Here is a 23,021-nt window from a genome sequence, read left to right as displayed (position 1 = left end):
TTGGAGGTTGCCGTGAGCAAACCACAAGAGAGCACAAGGGACTTCCTTGACAACAAGGAAGATGGACAGTCTCCCTCCCGGTCCTTAGAAGGGGTCTTACTATTTACACAACACACATTCACACTGTACAGACACCCCCTTATTCCCTGTGGACCCAGTGCAGACAGAGCTTGTATCTAAAGAGGGGTAAACTATAGAGTGATGGCTACGGTGCTCTGTCTCCACTCCTGCCCCCTTTCAACTTGACCCTTTCTCTCACTCCTCGACTTGGTGCTGCCGAAGGTCCCAATGTGCTGTGCCTTTGTGAGGAGAGACCTCTTAGCTCATGGCAGAAAACTATTGGGGATAGAGCAAATAATTTCCTAAAAGCAAGGATTGCATGTATCTGGGAATGCTTTCTTCTTTAAATATGTTTCACATTCAGGAACTCACAGTGCCCTCCCTACACTTCTCCTCTGGGGGTACATCCTGTGAGCACCCTTGTACTGCTAGGGAAACATGAGGACCAGGGTCCTGATGAAGAGTGGCTTCAATTGACAAAGAAAGGTAGGAACAAGGTCAGAGACTGGGAAGTGAGAGGCTCCAAGGAAAGAATGAACAAAGCAGCAAGCTCGCTTGGTGAGTCGAGGAGAAGTCCTTGTACCACTTGGGTATTTCACCCAGTTTGTAGATCCTCTGTCAGGGATACAGTGAGGCTTTAGAATAGGTCATCAGTAAGCCTGTTTGACAACTATGGAAAACTGGTAATTAATTCAATTACTTATTCACATATTCACATAAACTTCCAGGGGCGCTCAGGGAATGTAAGACAAGAGCAAAAGAAAATCAGCATTTAACCATAGCCCACCCACCTCCACACCTACCTCACACACAGTTGCATCCCAGCCAAATATTTATTTTTGTCTGAATTTTTATAAAAATAAAAGGGAAAAATGCTTTGTGTGATGTTGTTTGGCAGCTCAAAAAGGGTATATGGTGGAGACAGAGTTTCTGAAAGGTGTGTGTGTGTGTGTGTGTGTGTGTGTGTGTGTGTGTGTGTGTGTGTGTGGTTTGACATTGTTGTTTTCTGAGATGATCTGTACTCACCACATTTGTCAAGTCACATTTCTAGATTAGGTTTAAACTGACTTATTAACCCTTTGAGTAGTGAGTTTTTTTTCATGTTCGCTAACCCCCGGGAGTGAGTTATTTTCAAAAAATGAAATTAGTTCCAGTTACAGTTTTATTAACTTAAAATCATGTTTATTTGATAACCAATTTATGGAAACAAGAAGAACATACATTTGCCTTTTTGTAATGTTTACCTTACACATTTTTAAAATAAATTGATCATACTCTGGATGGTCAGGAGGCACAAGGATGTACATGAACGTTCATACTACTCAAAGGGTTAAGCGAAGTGAAAGTTAGATAGATTTGGGTGCATCTATAACATCTGAAGCCATAACCCTAGAAAGGAAGCTGCCCTGCGCCCACCCCACCCCCCACACACATGAGCAGAGCTGCTGGTACAGATGGCTCGCCCCCTGGTTCTGTCTGACCTTTCCACATTAGTCCACTTGTGTACCATCGCCCTGCAGCTGGAAGCACAAATCCATGTATTCCATTCCTCAGGTTGCGTGTTCCTGAGTCCAGGAAGCCCTGGAATGCTGTGGCCAGTGTGTGATGCTCAGATCAAAGTGAATTCTCCAGTGTTATTTCTAAATCAGAAAGACCCGGATGTGACTCAAGTCAGTACTACCCTTTGGGTGCTTTACCAGACAAAAAGGGAACGCTGCCTGTGTGCTTTGGGCGGCCCTCACCTTACAGACTCACTGCACCAAATCATTGGCTTCTACTGTTAGTTTTCCCTTCTCTCTTTGGGTTTCAGAGGAAACCAAGTCCCGCGCATCGGGATGTTCACAATAATTCTTGGGTTTCTTCCCTTCCAGGAACTGTCAGTGACTTTCAGGAGAGGAATGCATTGAGGACCCCTCTCTGGGGTAGCTGTACTCAAGCTTGTCAGCTTTCACATGGTCCACACTTATCACTTGCCTGGAAAAGATGGTGGTTTTTTTTTTTTCTTAATGCCTGATCTTGCTGCAACCTTATAGGGAAAATTGTCACGATTTCCCAGCAAATCTTGATGAGTCTCAGCTTTGAAAGTGTGGACAAGGGCAACTGTATTGGGCTAGACTATTCTCTTTGTCTCTCTCCTATCTGCTTCCAGATAGGAGAAAGGAGGTCAAGGAAGGGACTTGCTGCCTTTCTCCCCTTGACTGTTGGTTTGCAAAGACACCACGCTCATTCGTGGGAATGAACACCATGCTCTGCAGGTAGAGTCTGACGGCTGCTGCTAAGATTCTGACGTTGTAACTTGTTGTGAGAGTTCTTCCTGGTTGGTGAGCTTGGCCCCTGGACCACAGAGGGTAGTACCGTACCCTAGAGTCCGGCCAGGGCTGGCAGGTGGCTGACTTCAGCAAGTCCAAGATCTGAAAGGCACGAATGAAAAAGCTTCTGAAGTTCACACCAAAAAGCACCCAGACTTTTCTCTTTGGTTTCCTCCAAATACATCTTTCACTTTTCACCATCCTGTTCTTCTTGCCTTTGGAAGGAATGGCACACTTGAATCCTTCCTTTCTGGTCTGTAGGTCCCTCATCCCCCTTAGCCAGATGAACCACTCACCCCCAAAGGGGCAGAAGCAGGCGTCTCATTCCCTTTCATAGAAGCCTGACAATCGTAGGCTTTTCTCTCTCCATGTCTCTTTTTGTCCTGTATTCCCCCTCATTATAAAAGCTATATACGTGTTCACTGTAGAAATTCGGAATGGCTGAAGGTGGTTAGAAGGTACAAAGTTCCACTTATAAAATATAATAAGTCTTGGGTGTGTACAGCATGGTAACTCTAGTCAATAATACTGTATTGCACATTTGACAAATTCTATGAACATAGATCATCACAAGAAAAATAAGTAGTAACTGTGTATACTGATAGATGTTAATTATTAAAACATTTTAAAGGAAATTTGGGAAATACAAAAAAAAATAAGAAAAGTATCTCTTAGTGACACACCCAGAAATACAGATAATGACATTTTGGGATATGGTCTTGCAGTCTTTGTTGTACATAGACATATACATGGATGGATTTTTTAAAAAACAACGTTTTATTTTATATGCTTTTTTGGTTACCTTCTTTCTTGTTTGTTTGCACGCTCCCGTGTCGCTGGAAAATCTTCGGCAGCAGGCTATTTTTGTCCAATTGCTAGTGCCATCATTTATTTACCACTCCCTTCTTATTAGACATTCCATTCCTTTTGCAGGCTGAACTCTCCAGGAGCAGTCTAAGGCAAATGCTAGATCCAGCACCCACATCTAGGACACAAATAGCATCCCAGGCTTCTTGGCATTTATTTCTTCTTTGTTTCTTAGTTCCCACAGGGATGCAGCGGCGGCTTAAACTTTGCAGGAGTCCATTCATGTAGGTGTGCACATGGGCATTGGTATCTGTGCTTATAAGGACCCCGGTGAGGGGAGGAGGTGGTGAAGAAATAAGCATGTGGGGCCCGAGCTCAGATGCAGGTTTCACATGCCCAGCCACCATGCTGGGAAAGCTACCTTGCAAAGACCCATTCCCCATTGGCTAAAGCATTTGGCTGAGAACCTATAGTGCCTCCCTCTGCCTCAACTCCGTTTCCTCCGTTTCTTCTACCGTGGTGGTGAAGAAGGGGAAGCCACCACCACGGTAATTTAAAAAACAGGCTGACTTGTTTTGAATTCACCATGTAATATCTACTTTGCCATTTGGGGAAGGACTATCCCAAAGGAAGGCAGTGTATAGAAAAATTCTGCTCCTGATGCTTGCTTTAACCCCTCCCTCAATTTCAACACTGGAAGAGGAGAGACACCACCCAGAGCAGTAGTTCTCAACCTCAGTTGCAGGTGGGAGTTTTGGGAGGACCATATAAAAATGACAGGAGTCCAAGCCTAATGCCATTGAGTCAGCCTGGGAGGAGTCCAGACCTTGGCGTTTTCAAACTCCCCAGGACCCGGGATCTAAATCAACCTCATCATTAAAAATAAATAAATAAGAGAGGAAGAAGACTGCGGCACAGAAGGAGTCTTGAAAGAGGAGCTAAGGTAAAGGATCAAACATTTAAGTAGTGTCTACCCTGTGTCAGGAATACGCCATGTGCTTCTCTTGCCCCCTGCCCTCTGAACCCCACACCAGCCCCTTACCCCCACTTTCCTGGAGGAGGAAGCCACTGGTCCAGGCTGAGCAACGATGGCCAAGCACGAATTCTGTGAAGTCTGTGCTCGTCCCCTGCTATTTCCCCACAACCATTGAGATTTGCCAAGTATTTAAATAGCCTCGTGAGCCTGTCTGAGTTCATGGCCTCCTCTGCTTGACACTGAGACACTTTCTGGATTCCAGAAAATATCCAAAAAGATCTAGCTTTGTGACACCAATGTGACCCAGTACAGAATGCGTATCATTGGCGAGCATACCTAGTGCCACAAGTTCCCCTGACTTCAGGAGTGACGCTGATCCCACTGAGTCTTTGCTGCTCAAGTTCCTGCTTAGTGAATCCCGGCCCTTTTCTCTCTTCGACTCCCCTCTCCTCGGCTGCCATGCGCCCTTGCTCTGCGATTCGGTTCTGCCCAGAGCCTGGACCACAGACCAGTGCCAGCCTTTCATGTGCTTTACTGGTTCACAATGACGTCGTCAAGAAACAGAGAGTGCTTAGAAATGTTTACAGGAACTTGCTGTTTTTTATGATATCCAAGCATGGGACCATTTTCCTACTTACCTTTTAAAATATTTTATCAAAGTATATTGGAAGAGTAAACATTGGTCATTCACCAAAAATCATTTAAGAAGCTCTGTTCTAATTATGCAGTTTTCTAGTTTTATTAAGAGGGTAGGGTCTGGACTTTTTTTTTTTTTTTTTTTTTTTTGCCTTCTTCTATGAGCTCATGTGAATATATTTGTATTATGAATAATTTTCCTACTGCCAAGAAAAAAAAAAAAGCTCCAGCTGTAAGGGTGTCTTTCTGGCTACTTGTAAGAAACCTACACAAAACATAGATTTTCCCCATCATTCCTAAGGCAATGTACTTAATTATTTTTCTTTCTGAACATTGACATCTGTGCAAAATAGATCATTTGAAACAAAAAATAATTTGTTCACCTGCACACACATGCTCAGCTCTGAACCCAAACGACAGTATCACTCATCTTACGTGAAATCCACAGCTTATAGTACAGGTGTACATCGTACTGCCTGCTGGACAAGGCTTTTAGTGGACTTTTTCTTTTTAAAACCAGCATTGGTATTTGGTCCCGGAGAAAGTTCTCCAGGTGTTTCCAGAGGGTCTGGCCTTACGAGGGGATAGTCTGAAGTTTTAGTAAGTTCTCTTGGGATACTCAATCTCTTTAGAATTTAGGGGATATTTTGTTTCTCCCAAGATGTTCTGACCATCTGATGGCTGCATGCATGGGAACCCAACTTCACACAAACTAACATTTAGAAGTTTATGCCTGAAGAATTGATAGATGGCAGGGGGGTGTTGGGAGAGGCAGCGTTATTCCCAGGCAGGAAGGTTTTTTCCACTTTGTCGATGGTGTCAGCATAAGTTATCTCTGCTAGTGTATTCAAAAGTGATTTAGCCTTCTTTTTTTTTTTTTTTTTTTTTTTTTTACAGACACAGAGAGTCAGAGAGAGGGATAAATAGGGACAGATAGACAGGAACGGAGAGGGATGAGAAGCATCAATCATTAGTTTTTTGTTGCAACACCTTAGTTGTTCATTGATTGCTTTCTCATATGTGCCTTGACCGCAGGCCTTCAGCAGATCGAGTAACCCTTTGCTCAAGCCAGCGACCTTGGGTCCAAGTCGGTGAGTTTTGCTCAAACCAGATGAGCCCACACTCAAGCTGGCGACCTCGGGGTCTCGAACCTGGGTCCTCTGCATCCCAGTTTGACACTCTATCCACTGCGCCACTGCCTGGTCAGGCGTGATTTAGCCTTTTAAAATCTGATTTAAGCTTTACTTTTAGAGTAGAAGTGAGGCCAGCCCATGGGGCTTCACTTTGAATACCATCCTCTTCTCTTTCAACTACAGCTTTCTCATCTAAAACAAAACAAGAAGCATAGCTACCAAGGGCGCAGAATGAGATGATTTCTCTGATCCCCTGAGACTCAACGTATAATTTACTTTGTAACTTCTTCCTCCATCTTCAGACTTCTAGTTTTCTATTCTTGTCTTTCCCTCCTGTCCTCTGGTACAGAGACCTCAGTCTGAGCTTCTTAAAAACTGTCTTGTAATTCTACCCTTTTAGGCCTGGGGTCCTTGATGTTTCATGATAAAGCCCAGATATCTATGTATAATAGCAGATTGACTTACAGGGTTAGATTTCCCTGTGTCTACATTTTACTGTGATGTATAACTTTGTTCTATACATTTTTAGGTCTAGGAATGACTCACATACAGAAAATGCAAATTCACAGACCACCTTTAGGACCTGAAAGACGCTGTCTCCGCAGTTGCTTTAACAGGGCGGGTTCAAACCTACCTTCTGAGAAAGAAGGCCCACCTCTCCCAACAAAAAGGCGTCTCGCTTTTTAAGTTCCTTGCAACCCTCCTGCCCGCTCACATTTCAGCCTTCCTGCCCTCCCACCCATCTTCGCAACCCCTGTCTAACCATCGTGTACCAGACAAAAGGGATGGATTGAGAAGTGTCAGGAAACCCTCACAGGAGAGGGGCCCGTCAGAGTGGAACAGCTTGCCGCCCTCAACGGCACCTTCCAGCCATCTGCTTGCTTGCATTCAGAGGCTGTAGCATGTCTGCAAATAGCCCCCATCACGGTTTTCTGATACTTCCCTGATAACGGCCAACCCCTTCCTCTTTTTCCAGCTCTGCACCTGATCTTCCTTCTTCACCTCCCCCCTTCCTAACAGAGCTGCTGGCGGAACTGTGTTTCCAGCAGGTATCCCAGGCCAATGAGACGAGGAAACTTTGTGATGCCACTGTAATCTCTGTCACTATGTATAGTAAAAATCGATGTTCATGTGGTAACATAACACCAGTTTCTCCCACCCTGCTGTATCCAATAACTTGCACAAAGAGCATGTCCCATTACTTTATCATTTAGGAGTTAAGGGCAGTGATTCTGGACTCAGACTGATATTCGAATCACAGGTCTGCCCTGGGCTGTGTGACTTTCAGAAGTTATTGACCTTGTTACTTAGTGGAAGGGTGCATACCTCATGGGGTTTTGGAAAGGACTCAGTATAGGGCCAAAGAAGAGTGTCTGGCATCCAGTAAACACTTCATTAATACACACTATAATTCTTATTCTTCTTTTTTGTTATTTTTTAAATTTATTTTAGAAAGGGGAGAGAGAGAGATAGAGACAGGGAGAGAGACGGAGAGAGAGAGAGAAGGAGGGAAGAGCAGAAAGCATCAACTCCCATATGTGTCTTGACCAGGCAAGCCAGAGGTTTTGAACTGGCGACCTCAGCATTCCAAGTCGATGCTTTATCCACCGTGCTACTACAGGTCAAGATCATATTATTCTTAAAAGCTACGAAGTTTAAATTCCGCCTGGACCACTAATGTCAGGGTTCGAGCATAAATTGCAGCTTCTGAGCCAACTGCCTTGGGCCCACTGGTCTCAGTGTAATTCTGGACATCCACCTTGGCTCCAGCTGCGGAAGAATCATAGGCCCAGTGATTTACTGCAGAGAACCGGCCCGAAGGGCATTTGTATGGGTGCTTCAGGACTCTGCGTGAGGGCTTAGGGAGTTCGGGGGAGTTTGTAGTATGACTTTTACATCCGTAAATTCAGTTGTTTCTGTCTCCATTTTAAAAAAAGAGACGGTGCGATCCAGGAGTATGTGGGTTTTGGATTTTGTAGAGTATTAGACTGAGATGGCACCTGCAGATAGGAGCCCTGCTGGCTGCAGAACTCTGGGCTCCGGTAAACAGTCCATCCCTGCGCGTGACAGGGCAAGTAGCTTGCTGATGGGAATGAGAGGTCTGTGCCCTAAAGCCAGCTGCTTGGAAAACACAGCTGGTGAACTTTGGCTTTCTCACCCTTCATCTGGGTAGGAACAGAAATGCCAGAGTGAGGCATAGGGTGTGAGCACTGAGTTAAAAAAAAAAAAGAATCTTATGTGCTTCCAGCAAAAAGTAGTTCTCTATAGATATTTGTAGAGCCCATTCTAGCAATATGTGTGTGCCAGGAGTAAAAACAGATGCCCCAAACAAAAATGCATGTCTCCAATTTTGTTTCCCTAGTACTTTCTGGTCTTGGGTTATAATGAAGATGTCTCCATTGTCCTGTATTTGGAGCTAAGAAGTTTGTAAGCCATTTTTAGGGCAACCAAATCTTTGAAGATTTCTGTGTCTTTCACTATTGCGAAGTTTATGGCATTGATAGTAGGAGTGTTCAGGTACCTCTGAAATTGGGACTAGAAATACACAGCTTTGGGTTAAATTAGAGTTTGATTCACCCGCTGCCAACCTCTCGCCTTACTGGCATCCTGTGAAAGGTGACTGAGACATGGGGTACTCGGAGAAGTGGAGAGAATGCTGAAACCAGAAACGCCTGTGAAATCTCTGCCTGCAGGCGTCTGGAGAGCCTGCGCGTTTTATTCTTGATAAACTCCAGCAGAAAAGAGCAATCAGCTACATGGGAGCAGGACAAATTAAATGGCTGAGTATTATTTCAAAGGAGAGCTTGGGCAGCATCAGAAATTTCCCATCAGCTGTAATAACACCAATTACTTTGCCAATTGTAGATTCCGTCGCGATGTGTTTAGCACAATCAGGCGTCGGACTCTGGCAGGGGCCTGATGGGTTTTGTTTACTCTGAACGTGCATTTGTAGAGCATCTTTTGCACCCAGAGGCTTAGTGCTCTGAGCATCCTCCGCTCAGGCCAGATTCAGACACAGCTGAGGGAGATTATCTCTGAGATGGAGGCAGGCGCAGGCTGGGCAGACTGGACCCAGTGTCCTCTCTCGCTGGAGAATAGCCAGGATTTAAATACAAAGAGCACAGCAGCTGGGTGTGGTAGTTCTTAGCGATGTGGCGATTTCCAGAAAACCTCTCTGTAGATTACCCAGCTAGTAAATAAATGTAAATTACTAATGATGAGCAGGGCTTTCTGGCATGCTGAAGCATTGGACAGATCACCATTAAACAATAATAACAAACATGAAGCCCTGGGAAAGAGGGAACCAGCCAAGAGTTTATTAAGCCTTAAATACTGACAAATGGGGCGGGTTGGGGGTGCAGGGGCTTCTATTGTCTTCCATTTGGTGGGCTATCAAACATACATATCATTTCAAATATGGGAAGAGATCATAAGAGTGGGTGCAATCCTCCCTCCAACATGTTAGCAGGGAAAAGAAAATTTGGAGAGTGTACAGGAACACTCATTTTCTGTTTACATTTGGCTCCGTGGAAATTAATGGGTGTGTGACTGCGGCTACATTGAGTTCGCTGTGATTCTCCATCAACACTCCGACTGAGGAAGGCACTGAGCATGGGCGTGCACTGATCGCTCGGTCTGACTGACAGCTGGCATGGACGCGGTGTCTGTGGCTGCGGGGATGTGTGCGGACGGAGAGGAAAAGGCTGATTTGATTCCACTTGTGCCCAGCTGTCATCCGAGGCCAGAGCCTGGAGGACAATGGGAAACGATTCTCTTCCCTCTGCTTTGTGACAAGCAACCTTTGTGTCATCATATTTTTTAACCCGCCTTTTCGTCCTTGGGGGAGCCCAGGCTCAAGCCTCTTTGCCTGGGGAAGAAGGGATTCTTCCAAATTCAAAGTGAGTGGTCATCCTCATTGGCTCGCAAGCCCTCCCGTCTCCAGCTGCTGCTGCTGACTCCTTGTCCGCAAGAGCAGTGCCAGGGCAAGTCCTGCTTCTGATAGGAAGTTAGACACAAGGTCAAGTGGGGACAGGGGATAGGTCCATAGGGTATCAGGTTAGTGTGGCAGGGCTCCTGCTGAGGGCTTCATCAGTCCTGTGCCTAATTCATTTCAGGAGTGTGTGTGTGTGTGTGTGTGTGTGTGTGTGTGTGTGTGTGTGTGTGTGAGAACACATGGGTAAGTGTGTACACGTATTTGTTTCCCCTAAAAGACATACTTCAACCAGTGCGTTTGGTTTGATACCAGCCTTTCTGCAGGCAGCAGCTGTTCAGATAACGTTTCTGGCTCTCAGATAAGGGGTAAGAGCTTGTCTCTCGCAAACCCCTGGGGACAGAAACAGCCCTCAGAAATCACAAGATAACATAGGAAGCATTAAATGGAGGTGAGGGCGTCAAATCATCCCCTGTTGTACTGAGCGTCAGATACTCCACCACCAGAGGCAAAGGGAGCTGCCACGTCTGGCCTCCTCATCAGAATGACTTGGACAGTATTCAGGGATCTTCTTGACTGTGGGGAGAGTCATGCATTCAAATGTGAACTAAGAGGACAGCTCTGGCTTGGTGACACAGCTCCACCACGAGCGAGGGAGTGTGTTCCAAGACGCACTCATTGAAAGCAGCCCCAGTGGGCTGTGATTGTAGGTCCGCTCCCTTTCAACTGGGGCAGAATCACTAACAGCTGAGCCATGAAAATAAACTCTCCTCTTACAGAAAATACTCTTCCTCCTCTTCCTCTATGGCATCCTTTTTAGAATATAAATATGCAATAAACAATCCAATGTTTTAAGAAATTTGGCCCTTGTGCCAATCATAGGGAATTCCCTTTCCCTAAATATGTATCAGCTTGGATTTGCTAATCAGAATGTCTGTGCATGAAATGCATCTCCACCAGATAGATACAGGACCGTCTCCCAAAAGTTATGGCTGGAGAAACTTTTAAAGAAGGTATTTCATTCTTTGTACTTGTGGAATGGATAAGGTCACCCTCTAAACCCACTGACAGGTTACAGAGCAATAAAAATCACTTATATTTAGGTAGCAGTTTTGTATGCCTTCTTCTACTTGGTGAGCATAGGAACATGTGAAATAGGCAAGGATAATGAACTCCTTTCTACAGAAGAAAAAGAAGAGGCTGAGGCCAATGAAGTGATTTGCTCAAGGTCCTCAGCAGTTTAGTGGCAAAGTAACAACAGGGATTCACTAAGACTGTCAGACTCTAAAGCCCTCCCCCCCTTAGTTCTTTGCTCTCCTGTCCACAGATTGTGAGACAACCAGATAGCTAGTATTGTTCTCCAGTGGCATCTCTGTACATTTTTGTTTTACTGGTAGAAGAGATTTAGAATTTCTCCTAAGCTAATTGTTCCCCAAAGGAAAACTAGAACCAGTGGGAGTTGGTAGAAGAGGTTGATTTCCAGTTTATTTGGGAAATATTTCTCAGCAACGGAAACCTACTCCCATGTGCCTTGTTAGCACCCAATCTCCGCATGCTTTTGAATGGGATCTGAAGGGAAGACAGTATATAGCAAAGGGGTCTCTGCAGATGCAGGTACAAGATCCAAAAATGAATCTCATTCTCAGCATTTGCTAGCTTTGTTTGTTCAAGTTAGATGACCTCTCTGAGCCTTAGTTTTCTCGAATATGCAATGAGGGGGTGGGGGAGCAACACTCAGCCCACGTGGTGTAAGAATGATTAAGGGAAGATGTAAGGACCTAGTGTTTTGTCTGGAACCACGTACTTTCTCAATAAATGTAACAGTAAGACCTCTCCAGCTTGGCATTTTCCAAGTCATTGTATCTCATGTGTCCCCATCTTTTCCTGCTATCCCTTGTAAACAAACACCCTCTGCACAGGTGAGAAATGTCAGCCCAGCTAGCCCTTCCAGTGGCAGCATTGGGTCTCAATAAAGAACCTTTTAGCGCTTGCTTTAGATTCAGAAACCAGAAAAAGGTCATTGGAAAATGGAACTGGAATCTCCTCAGCAACTCTTCTGAGTAGTTCACAAGTATGCCATTAGGGAAATAGTAGTGATGTTTGCCAAAAGAGGATCTGTCCTCTTGCTCACATGAAACTTCTTCTAGCCTATTACACTAGACCCTGCTGGCATCTTGAAGAGGTCTTTCCAAAAATAAATAGCCCGAGTAATCTGAGTCTCTCGGTATGTCATGAGTTTAGTGCCTAGGTGTGTGTCTCAGTGTCTTTATGGCCTCAGATGACTGTTTAGCACAAGTGGTATAAAATCAGTTCTTAGCTTTTCATCTGTACCTTGAGCAGCCATGGCTCCAGCTGTCACTCATGTCGGGTCTCAGTTTCTTTATGTACCAACTAGAAGGGTGTGCTTGAATGAAGCCTAAGAAGCCTTTCAACTCTGGTATTTTGTCCTTTTCCATTCCATTCCATTCCATTTCATTCCTGTAGAGATCAGACTTGGAGAGGCTGTAGAGAATATAAATGAAGGTTTTTAAAAACTGGCGTAGCTCTTCCATAGTGCACTGCTTGGGTCATGGACTACTTAAATTTTTATTTAGTCTAAGATGTTCCTCAACCCACTTGGATCAAAGCCTTCCCCTTGCATATTTCTTTTTTTACTTGATGCTTGCATATATTTCCTAGTTGGATAGTGTACTTTCATATTCCTATGTAGAAGTGGTTTGAATTTAAAATAAAAAGAGGGTGCTTAGAATTTGTAGCCTTCTGGTCTATACAGGCGCCTTCTGCAGGAAGAGACCTGTCACTTTTCAGGTGTATCCAATCCCTCATAAACTTCAGCACCCATGAGAAATACAGAGGAAACCTCCTCTTGGAAAGTTTCATGAGTGTGGCATTTACTTCTCCTCTTGAAAGAGTACTGGACTGAACCTCTTCCTGTTATATTTATTATCAGTTAAAAGGAAACTAAGGACTCTATTTGATATCACACATAAATGACAGCTTTCTAAACCCCCAAAGAGGTTCTCATTGATCTACTCCAAAGTGACTTTCTAATTCCTGGTGTAGGATCTGCTCACATGGAACTTGGCAGAAATCCGGACTTGCAGTATGCTCTTGGGAACGCTTGCCGAATGAATGAATATATTGGTGAATGAGTGAGTAGTGGTACCATGTGGTACTGTGGAAGAATGTGGAGTTTAGGGGGTGATAGAATTGAGTGTGAATTTTATTCTTTATTTTAGTGTGTATATGATCTTGAGAAAATTACTTGACTTCGGTGTTCTCCTTTGTCAAGGGGGATGTGAACTCCCTTTGAGTGTTACTGGAAGGGTTAGAAACGATCGATGTAAAGTGCCTGATACAAGGTAGGTGCCCATTAAAAAAAGCCTTTTTAAGTCTCCTACCTCACGCAGTGCCTGGCGCCCAGTGGGCCTCTAGGAAGTGTTTGATGACTGAAGAGAGCCCAGCACCATTCATCCGAGGCCATGAGTCACTCACACACAGAAATCACACCTCCTTCATCTAATGGGCTGCTGTTCGCAGCTGGGGGCGTCCCCAGTCTCCTGCTTGGCACATCGGACCAGCCAGCCTGGGGTGTACAGCGCTCTCTGGCTATTCTGAGCAGCAGCAAGATTACCTGGGAATTCTTTTCTTAAGGAGAGAAGAAAAGGCTGCTCTGCTAATGAGATGACCGAACAGGGGGCCTTTCCCTGTTCTCGGCTGGGCTCAAGTGGAGGGAGAGCAGGGAGGAGCGTACAGAGGCCGAGGCCCAGGGCAGAGGCAGGTGTTCAGGATAAGAAGACAGGAACAGGGACTGGCTAGGATCAGTTATTTTCCGGTGAGCACCCAGAGTGGATAAAATTTTCTGACCACTAATAACAGGAAAAGGCACAGGTAGATAATATAATGAGGCTGGGGCCAACTATGTCCAAGATACCCAGGGTTTATCCAAGCAGGGGCAGAAGAGGAGATGCCAAAGGCCTAAACAAAGATCCCATAGATGAGTGGCAGAAGGACACCCAGTCATGAATACCAGGAGGACATCTAATCATGAGTACCAGGAACTCAGGCTCCAGTACAGAAGGGCTCAGTAGGAGGAAGATAAGGGTACTGGGGTATAATACAATAGAGCCAAACAGGAAAAGTACTGGACTAACAAGTAAGAAAAATTATATTCTGAGCTTGGATAAGGAACTTACGCATTAGAGGAGAGTCCAGTCTTCATCCCACGTGAAAGGCAGCTCAACCACCTCTTCTTCCTTGGACTAGTGCAGGGTATTGGTCCTACTTTGCCAGGGAAGATGATCGATTTCTATACCAAGTTGCCATTGAGTCGAGTTGTATATATCCAGCCTGCAGTCATGCACTTCAGTTAGTAAGAAATAGAGTTAATGCAACTTGAGCCCAGGGTTTATCCACTTGTGAGCCAGTTAGCCCTGCCTGTGTGAAAATACCTTCTTAACAGGTTATCAAATGTCATATATGGGCCACTTTGCTCTGGTCAGTGCTTGGGGGGAACCTTTTTACAGGATCCCAAGAAGTGGTGCATCAAAGCTGATATTGTTTTCTCTATTCTTTAGCTAAAGGTTTATCTAACTTGAATTCTTACGAATTGAATTGGTACGGGAAGGAATAGGCTTCCTATTGGTGCAGAATAAAAAGTTATATAGCAGATAGAGAGCTTTGTGCTTTTATTGAAACAGTGACAATGACGCTGTGTTTATTTCCTCAGACTTACCTTGTCTACTCAAGACCTAATGCCCCGCTGTTATGTTTATCCCTTGTGTGAACGTCATGAGCAGTGACCATCACTGACATGGCTAGTGAAGATTGATACCACAGATGCCCCGACAGCTTACCCAGAAGCTCGGAGCATAGAAACTGGTTGCAAGAAAATTTGAGGTTAAGAAAAAGGTACAAAGAAAGAGGATCTAGAGAGTTGACAACTATTTTTTTCTGGGAGTCAAGTCACCTAATTGCTTTAATTTTAAGACCTTGTTCTTTTTTTTTTTTTTTAATTTTTCTTTATTTATTCATTTTAGAGAGGAGAGGGAGAGACAGAGAGAGAGAGAGAGAGGAGAGACAGAGAGAGAGAAGGGGGGAGGAGCTGGAAGCATCAACTCCCATATGTGCCTTGACCAGGCAAGCCCAGGGTTTCAAACTGGCGACCTCAGCATTTCCAGGTTAACGCTTTATCCACTGCGCCACCACAGGTCAGGCAAGACCTTGTTCTTGAGCACTAGAAAGATGGCTTGATCTATGTCCCAAGTAGTGCCTACCTGTTCTCTTGCAGAGGTGTAAGGTGTACTGTTAACAAACCTGCCCCCTCGCCCCTCACCAGCAAGTGGAAGCTTCTTTCTCTCATACTCTTTATTTTGGAAGAAAAACAAACTAATGTCATTTACCTATAGGCCTTCATTGATTTGAAAGTTGACTATCTTCCCTAACAAATTTTGTTTTTTCTCCCTGTGATCTTAAAACCATACCCTTCCTACCTTATTTACCTTCAGCATTTCAAAACAGATAAATAATTTTGTGGATATTTTCAGGATTTCTCTAATTCGTTCGTTCATCAGGACACAGTAAGTCTCTGTGGCTTTGAAAATGTTTCATTTCTTCAACAAACTAGGAGGAGAAGACTCAAAAGAGGAAGTTAACTTCATAATGAGGTGTTCATTCTTCCTCTAAAAAGTTAAGAGCTACTGTCAAAGCCTTAAAGCCTTATTTACCCTCCCTATTCAAGCCTGTTCTAAAACCAATTATCAGTCAAAAACAAACAAACAAAAAATTTATCAGTTAACTTAGATTGTTTCAGTCTCTGTGGAGCTCAGTTTGGCCCCTGTCATGTAGTGAGTGGACATTGGAGTCCTAACAGTACTATCTCTAGATGTTCAGGTTCTTGTCTGCTGTAGAGAGATCCACCTCTGAGCATCACTTGGGTAGCTGTGGAGCCTTCCAGATGGGAATGCATGGACTGCCCTCTTAAAAGAGCTGACACTGAGCCTGACTTGTGGTGGCGCAGTAGATAAAGCATTGACCTGGAATGCTGAGGTCACCGGTTCGAAACCCTGGGCTTGCCCAGTCAAGGCACATATGAGAGTTGAAACTTCCTGCTCCTCCCCCTTCTCTCTCCCTCTCTCTCTCTCTCTCTCTCTTGCTCCTCTCTTTCCTCTCTAAAATGAATGAATGAACAAATGAATGAATGAACGAATGAATGAATAGCTGACATTGAGATTCTCATTTGTTACATTTTGCTGAGAGGCTCTTAGCAGATTGCTAAATTAAACCATTTAGATGGGCCTTTTGATAGACAGTTAAACTCAGGACAACCTTCATATCTGTATGTCTTTGTGCACATAGAAGGGACAGATCAAGGCCATGGTGAGTTTAAATGTTGGTAATTCATTGCCTTCTATTTGAAGAAGCCCCATTCCACAGCTTTGACAAATAATTGACCTTTAGAAATTCTTCTGGAATTCTGACTTCTCTGGAAACACCCTCCCTTTTAATTGAATGGTGTATTTTCCCCAACATTTCATGGAGGATTTGTCATTTTATATGTTCTTATTTCAGTAGTAATAAATTTTTATGTAAAAAGTAGGTTGGGAACACCTTTGTAAAACAGAGAGGAGCTATTAATACCATATATTACTAGACTCTTCTGCATTCTGGGTTTTTCTCCATCTAAGAGATTATCCTGTTCTTCTCCACCTGAGGAAATGTTAGAAAGATGGGGAAGCCACTTCCACAGGAATCTTCTTAGAGGTCTAAAAGGGGGATTCTGAGATATTTTTGTGTTTCTTATTGAAATAATATATTGTTGTTATAATAAGAGAAATTTGCCCATTTTTTCTAATTTTTTATTTTTTTAATGAATGGATTTTATTTTTTTAATCTATTTTTTTGTTTAGGGGTCCCTAAAATAGCCTAAGCATACATCTGGCAAAAGAAAGGTGAACAGGTGGCCTGCAGATTAGAGCTTCTCCACCTTATTTTACATTTAGGATTTGCATGGTCCTCTGATTTCAAGTATAGAATTCTTGGTAAATACAAAATGCTGATACAGTTACAATAAAGAAAGGCACAGCACCACAAATGAAATAAAACAAAAGTACTGTAAACACTCAACTATTTGATCATCCATGTTTAATCTACATTTTAATTAACATATTTAGTCAGCAAATTGTATTAAGTTACTACTGTTTGTCAGGCATCCGAGGAAACTAGTTTGAGAAACACACCTTCAGTGGTATGGGAGTCTTGTTTAATTTATTTTATTTTCTTAGATTTAGTTCTTGGGTAGAAATATTCATTTCTTTCATATTTTCTTCACGATGTGGACACAAATTTTATATAATAGGGGAACACCCCGGGACCCTGTCAGGTCCCGGGGTGTTCAGAAGCACAGCAGAATGAGTTGGGTCCTGGAGATGGAGCAGGATTTTGATGGAGAAGGGAAAGTGAGCTGAGGAGGAGAGAATTTGTAACAAATATGTATTATCTACTCTGGGCCAAACACTATGGTGGAGTTTTTATATTACAATATGTTTTCAGGTTCCCTGGAATAGAGATAGACATTAATACTGAGGCCAGAGAAAGATATTAAATAAGTCAGCACACATCCAGTCTTCATTTTACTACTTCTTGCTGTATACATCATTATTTTTTTCCTCTTAATCCTCTTCTCTCTACCTGTGAGCATAAGACAAAAGTAGACTACATCGGGCCTCTTTATAACCCAGCCTTGTCTTAAGTGCAAGTTGTATAATGAGACTCTCCTCTGGCCACAGCTTCTAAAATCATCATGAATGGGTCTATTCCACCAACGTGAGCTGGGGTTACTGTCACCACGCAGTTAATACAGGCAGCAAAAGCCCTATTCAGAAGCAAAAGGACATATTTGAGGCCTCAGTGATCCCAATTGGCTGTAAATATTTATCAGATTTCCTGGACTATAGCTTAGGCTTCCATTTTTTCCCCTATCCCTGTTTATCTGACTATTTCAGAGTCCTACTTGAGAAATACCAAGAGATCTTGGTTGTATATAATAGAAGTAATTTTTTCTTCTTTCTTTGGGTCAGATGTCTTTTCACAGAGATTTTTGTCTTGGGCGTCTTGAGATGGGAACTGTAAAAGACATTATTTTTGAACATTTGAACATCGCTTTTCATTTTCTCAAAGGAGTTTGCACATGATCGACAGACATATTAATCAAACCCACCTACGAGATGAGAATCACAGACTCAGAGCTAAGGGGAGGGGGAGCCCTGGGTACTCTAGTATGAGCAGAAATTAAGCTCAAATCTCTCATAAAATGAATTCTGAATAATCCTTTTTACATTTAAACATTTTGACAGTTTTTAGGCATGAGAGGGAGTGAGGAGTTTACACAGAGCCCAAATTATCTCCAAATTGTTTGTGTGCTATTAAAGAGCTGAAAGAAAACAAAACAAAACACTGCTGGCTTTCCACTGTAGACAGAAGTTGTGTTTCACAAAGACCCACTGTTTTGTCCTTATGAGTTACGCTCCTGCCCAAGTTTTGTTTTCCTTGGGAACTTTAAGACCGGTCAAGTACAGGAACTAAGGAAGGGAAGCAAACTGTCTTCGGAGGACTTACACAGACTTTCTACGGGGTGCAGACAGGGGCAGCCAGCATCAAACTAATGTCACTTTACATGTGTATATAATTTTAGGCCTTTTTAAAGCCCGTTTATATGTGTCATCATGTAGAATTTTGGCTCTAAAAGAGGCTCAATCTGACTTGACCTTGCTACCAATTCAAGAATCCATTTAGGCTTACCTACTAGGTCATCTCATCTCTGCTTGAGTTTTCCAGTGATGGAGAACTTCCTATTGGGCCACACAACTTATTTGGTGGCTATACAGCTTTCATTGCTTGAAAATTAGTCCCTGTTTCGAGTTCACATCTATTTCATTGAAACTTCTATCTGCTGGTTCTATCACAACTCCTACACAAATTTTCTTCTTCATCCACAGTAATTTTTCACCCATCTGAAAGCACTTATCAAGGCTCCCCTAAATATTCCTTTCTTCAAGCTAAACACTTCTTGTTTTCCCAATCAGGCCTTTAACGATACAGTCTCCAGCCCTTTCTCAGCTCTGTTCACCTTTCCCTAAAATAGCCACTCCTAGGCTTTCCATGAATCTAAGCAAGGTCCTCGGAATTTGACACAGTATTCTAAATGTGCCCTGACCAGTGTGGTGGAATTGTTAGCAGTATCCATTGACACTTTCTACTTCAATTTCTGCCATCTAGGATCATGATTACTATTATAGGAACCATTGCTAGCTCAGAAAGAGCTTGTGGTCAAATGACATCACCAGTCCTTTTCCCAGAACAACTTTGAGTCATTTCTCTCCATTCCATTCCTTCTCATACCCTTAAAAACAAACAAAATACCTAAGTGAAAAGTTTGGGTAATTAAAACAGTTGCTATTACCTCAATTAAAAAATAATATTAGGCCTGACCTGTGGTGGCACAGTGGATAAAGCGTCGACCTGGAAATGCTGAGGTCACCGCTTCGAAACCCTGGGCTTGCCTGGTCAAGGCACATATGGGAGTTGATGCTTCCAGCTCCTCCCCCCTTCTCTCTCTCTGTCTCTCCCTCTCCTCTCTAAAATGAATAAATAAAAAAATAAAAATATAAATAAAAATAAAATTTATAAAAAATAAAAATAAAATATAATATTAGTGCCCTGGCTGGATAGTTTGGTTGGTTAGAGCATCATCCTGAATCACAGAGGTTACTGGTTCAATCCCCAGTCAGGGCACATACAGGAACAGATTGATGTTCCTGTTTCTCCCTTTCTCTCCCTTCCTCTCTCTAAAATCAGTAAAATAAACATTAAAAAAATTCAAAATTTAAAAACGCATCCTATCCAAGTCTACTGCCTGTTCAGAATAATAATAATAACAACAATAATAATAATATTAGATAATGTTTACTGACTGCTTACCAAAGGCCAGGTTTTGGCACTGATCTAAATGCTCTTTCCATATTATAACTCACTAAATTCTTAAAATGACCCTTGAGGGTGGGTTCTATGAATGTTCCATTTGAGGCATGTGGAAACTCAAGCACAGAGAGGTTCAATAATTAGATTAATTCACACGACTTTCACTGGGAAAGGTGTGAGTCCCACAGACTCCCTGGCACAAGGCCCTCATCCTGTTTTCTACGTGTACTCAGTTGGCGGTCAATGGGATTAGACCCTCAGTCTCCTGGCTGCTAGAGCAGTGTTCTTCCCTCACGCCAGCGTGGCCTTCCTGTAGTGGCAAAAATCTTTCTCTTTTGTTTCTCGTATAAGATATTTTGTTTTTTTCTGGTTTTTGTTTCCCAAATTGAGACTCATGATCCATTAACAGATTCTGAATTAAATATAGTAGGTTCCTGTGGGAGGGAGGGAGGGAAGAAGAAATGGGAAAGGAGGAACGGAGTTGGGTCAAAAGGCATCATACTTAGTATTTCGTTTCATAACACTCATTTTATTGTGTGTGAAGCACAGAAATATACACTGATATGTGTGTGCAGAGTTATGATGAAAAATGTATTTCTTACTGTTTCTTATAGTCAAAGCAATTTGAGAGTTGCTACCTCATATACTGTGCATGCCAGACGTGGTCCCTTTCTTGAAACAGAGGTTATAGGACACAGCAAAGCTTTAGAACTCCTTCTTGATCTGCAGCTCGTGAGAACATGACTTACGATGGAGCACAAAGTTTAAGCAAATAACCGTAGAGCAGCGGTCCCCAAACTTTTTTAGGCCACGAACCAGTTTAATGTCAGAAAATATTTTCACGGACTGGCCTTTAGTGTGGGACGGATAAATGTTGATTAATTATAAGACTCAAGAGTGAGTCTTAGACGAATGTAACGGGGGGAATCTGGTCATTTTTAAAAAATAAAATATCGCTCAGACTTAAACAGAAATAAAACAGAAATAATGTAAGTTATTTATTCTTTCTCTGCGGACCAGTACCAAATGGCCCACGGACCAGTACCGGTACACGGCCCGGGGGTTGGGGATCACTGCCTTAGAGAAAGAAGAAATAATTGAGGGCTAACATAAAAAAAAACAACAAAAAAAAAAAACCTGTTCCAATTACAGTTGAGTTTCCACTGAGCAACCTCACAGACTCCTAACACATCACCTCTCGCCAGTTACTTCCTCTCTCCCAAGCTGTTTGCCAGACTCAGCCGGAGAATTCAGGAAATGCTCCTCTCTTTTTCTTTGTGAAGCTTGGCAAAATGATGTCAATTTAGCCCCCCATGCAGGAAGCAATTGTAAATATAAATTTGTTTTACATGTCCCGCCCAGAGACTGACAGTGTGCCTCCCTGGGAAACAGGCACTGTCGAGGCTTGTGTCCCTGGGAATCATGCTTGGGTCATGTTTTTCTTCTTCTCCCTCAATGTGGCAGTGCTCTTAATCAATGTAGTAATATTGAGTTTGTTGGATTGTCATGAAGTTTTATTTGCATAATGAAAAGGCCCCCTTGGTGCTCAGTTAAAAATAATTATATGATATTAGGAGGAGGTGCTCAGTTAAAAATCATTATATGATATTAGGAGGAAGAGGAGATTACTGTGTTGATTAATTATAAGCATATAGAAGTTCTGTCCATTATGTCCATGTGATGTGTAGATTGTAGACTGAAAAGTAGTAACCCTCCATAGTTATATCCAGAAACATCTTACGCTTTTGGAAAAACGCATTCTCCCACTTTATTCAATTAAATGATGTCTAGGAATGAGACAGGTACAATATAAAACCCTCCAGGAATCAACAAAGGACCATCCAGGGAATCTAAATAGATTTCACCTATTGAGAACCAAAGACCATTTAGGCCCACCTCACTGTTGTGAACATAACGGAAAAACTGGTATCTCACATCAAATGCTTGGGGTAAAAGTCTTTAGCAAAGTTACTGAGAAGTTTGAAAAATTAAGACCAGCAGAAATTGCCACGAATTTTGAATCTATTCTCATTCTCTGAGTGCGGTCCTCAAATATAATCAGTTCCTCAGATATGGTTCAAATGGTGTTCAGTGTTCGCTGTTGGGTGACTATGGTTGAGTTACAAAATGGCAGTAACCTTGGTGGAGTGAAATGGCTGTCCAAGGTGCCTCAGCAAGTCCCTGGAGAAGGTAGTCAGGCTCACTCGCGCGTGCTCTTTCCACAACCCCATGCTGCCTCCAAGTGGGAAGGTGGCAGTGGTGTCAGGGTCTAATCTCTTCTGAAATTACCATTTTTTCTCCCAGCTGGACAAGTGTCTGAGAATTTTAGGATGACTTATAAACTTAGCAGCATGGTGTTCAGCATGTAATTTGAGGACTAAACGACCTCTCCAGGGAAACTGAAATATTTTGTTTTATTTACTTCAGTCAAAGAGAAAAAAAATACTTTGCATGCATGATAAGCGATTTATTAATATCAAGTGGCAAATCCAAAGACCTATTTAAAGGAGATTTGGTATAATGATACAATGACGAGATAAAAAATCAACTGGCAGTTTTCCTCTGCCCATTCTACCCTCCCTACACACATTTCACAATATGAGCGTTTCACTCCATCAGTGAAAGGGATGGAGATGAATGTACACTCAGAGCAGGACTTCATGAGTATTACATACCTGTCACATTTGATCCTCTTAAAGTCGCAGATTGTTACATCCCTTTCCTGGCTGTCGAGGCGAGGAAGGTGAGGTGGGGAAGATGGTGGAGAGCAGGTTCTCAGCACACAGAATCTTTGAACTGGAGTTGAAGGGTATCTGGGAAGCCCACTGTTGAGTTTCTATCTAACATAGAACTGTCTGTGACAAAAGCATATCCTGCCTCTTCTAAAATTTCCAATAGCTTCTTCACTTTCTGAACAATTCTGATTCTCAGAAAAACGCTTTGTTTAGCTGAAATCTGGCTCCTAGTAACTCTCCCCCATTAGCCTGTTCCTGCCCACTAGAGTTATATACATACGGTGTTAAGTCGAATCTGTCTTCCGTGTGCTGGTCCTTGGTGTATTTGAAGAGAATTGTCATCCCTAGTTTCCATTCTGCATCCAGGTCTTGATTCTCCAGGCTGTGTGTCCGCATTTTTCATCCTGTTACACCGTCCAGCTTGCATCACCATCCTTGTATGTTTCCCTTCCTCTG

The 23,021-nt window shown here is 42.9% G+C and overlaps 1 protein-coding gene across 2 annotated transcripts in view; it reads left to right on the top strand.

The window, feature by feature from the left end:
* Positions 1–23,021, top strand: part of SETBP1 (SET binding protein 1) — a 356,358-nt gene that overhangs the window by 192,158 nt on the left and 141,179 nt on the right. The window lies entirely within an intron of this gene.

Source organism: Saccopteryx leptura, chromosome 11, assembly GCF_036850995.1.
Source record: "Saccopteryx leptura isolate mSacLep1 chromosome 11, mSacLep1_pri_phased_curated, whole genome shotgun sequence".
NCBI lineage: Eukaryota > Metazoa > Chordata > Mammalia > Chiroptera > Emballonuridae > Saccopteryx > Saccopteryx leptura.
The sequence above is the reverse complement of the archived record's forward strand: the minus strand, read 5'-3'. Positions and strand labels throughout refer to the sequence as shown.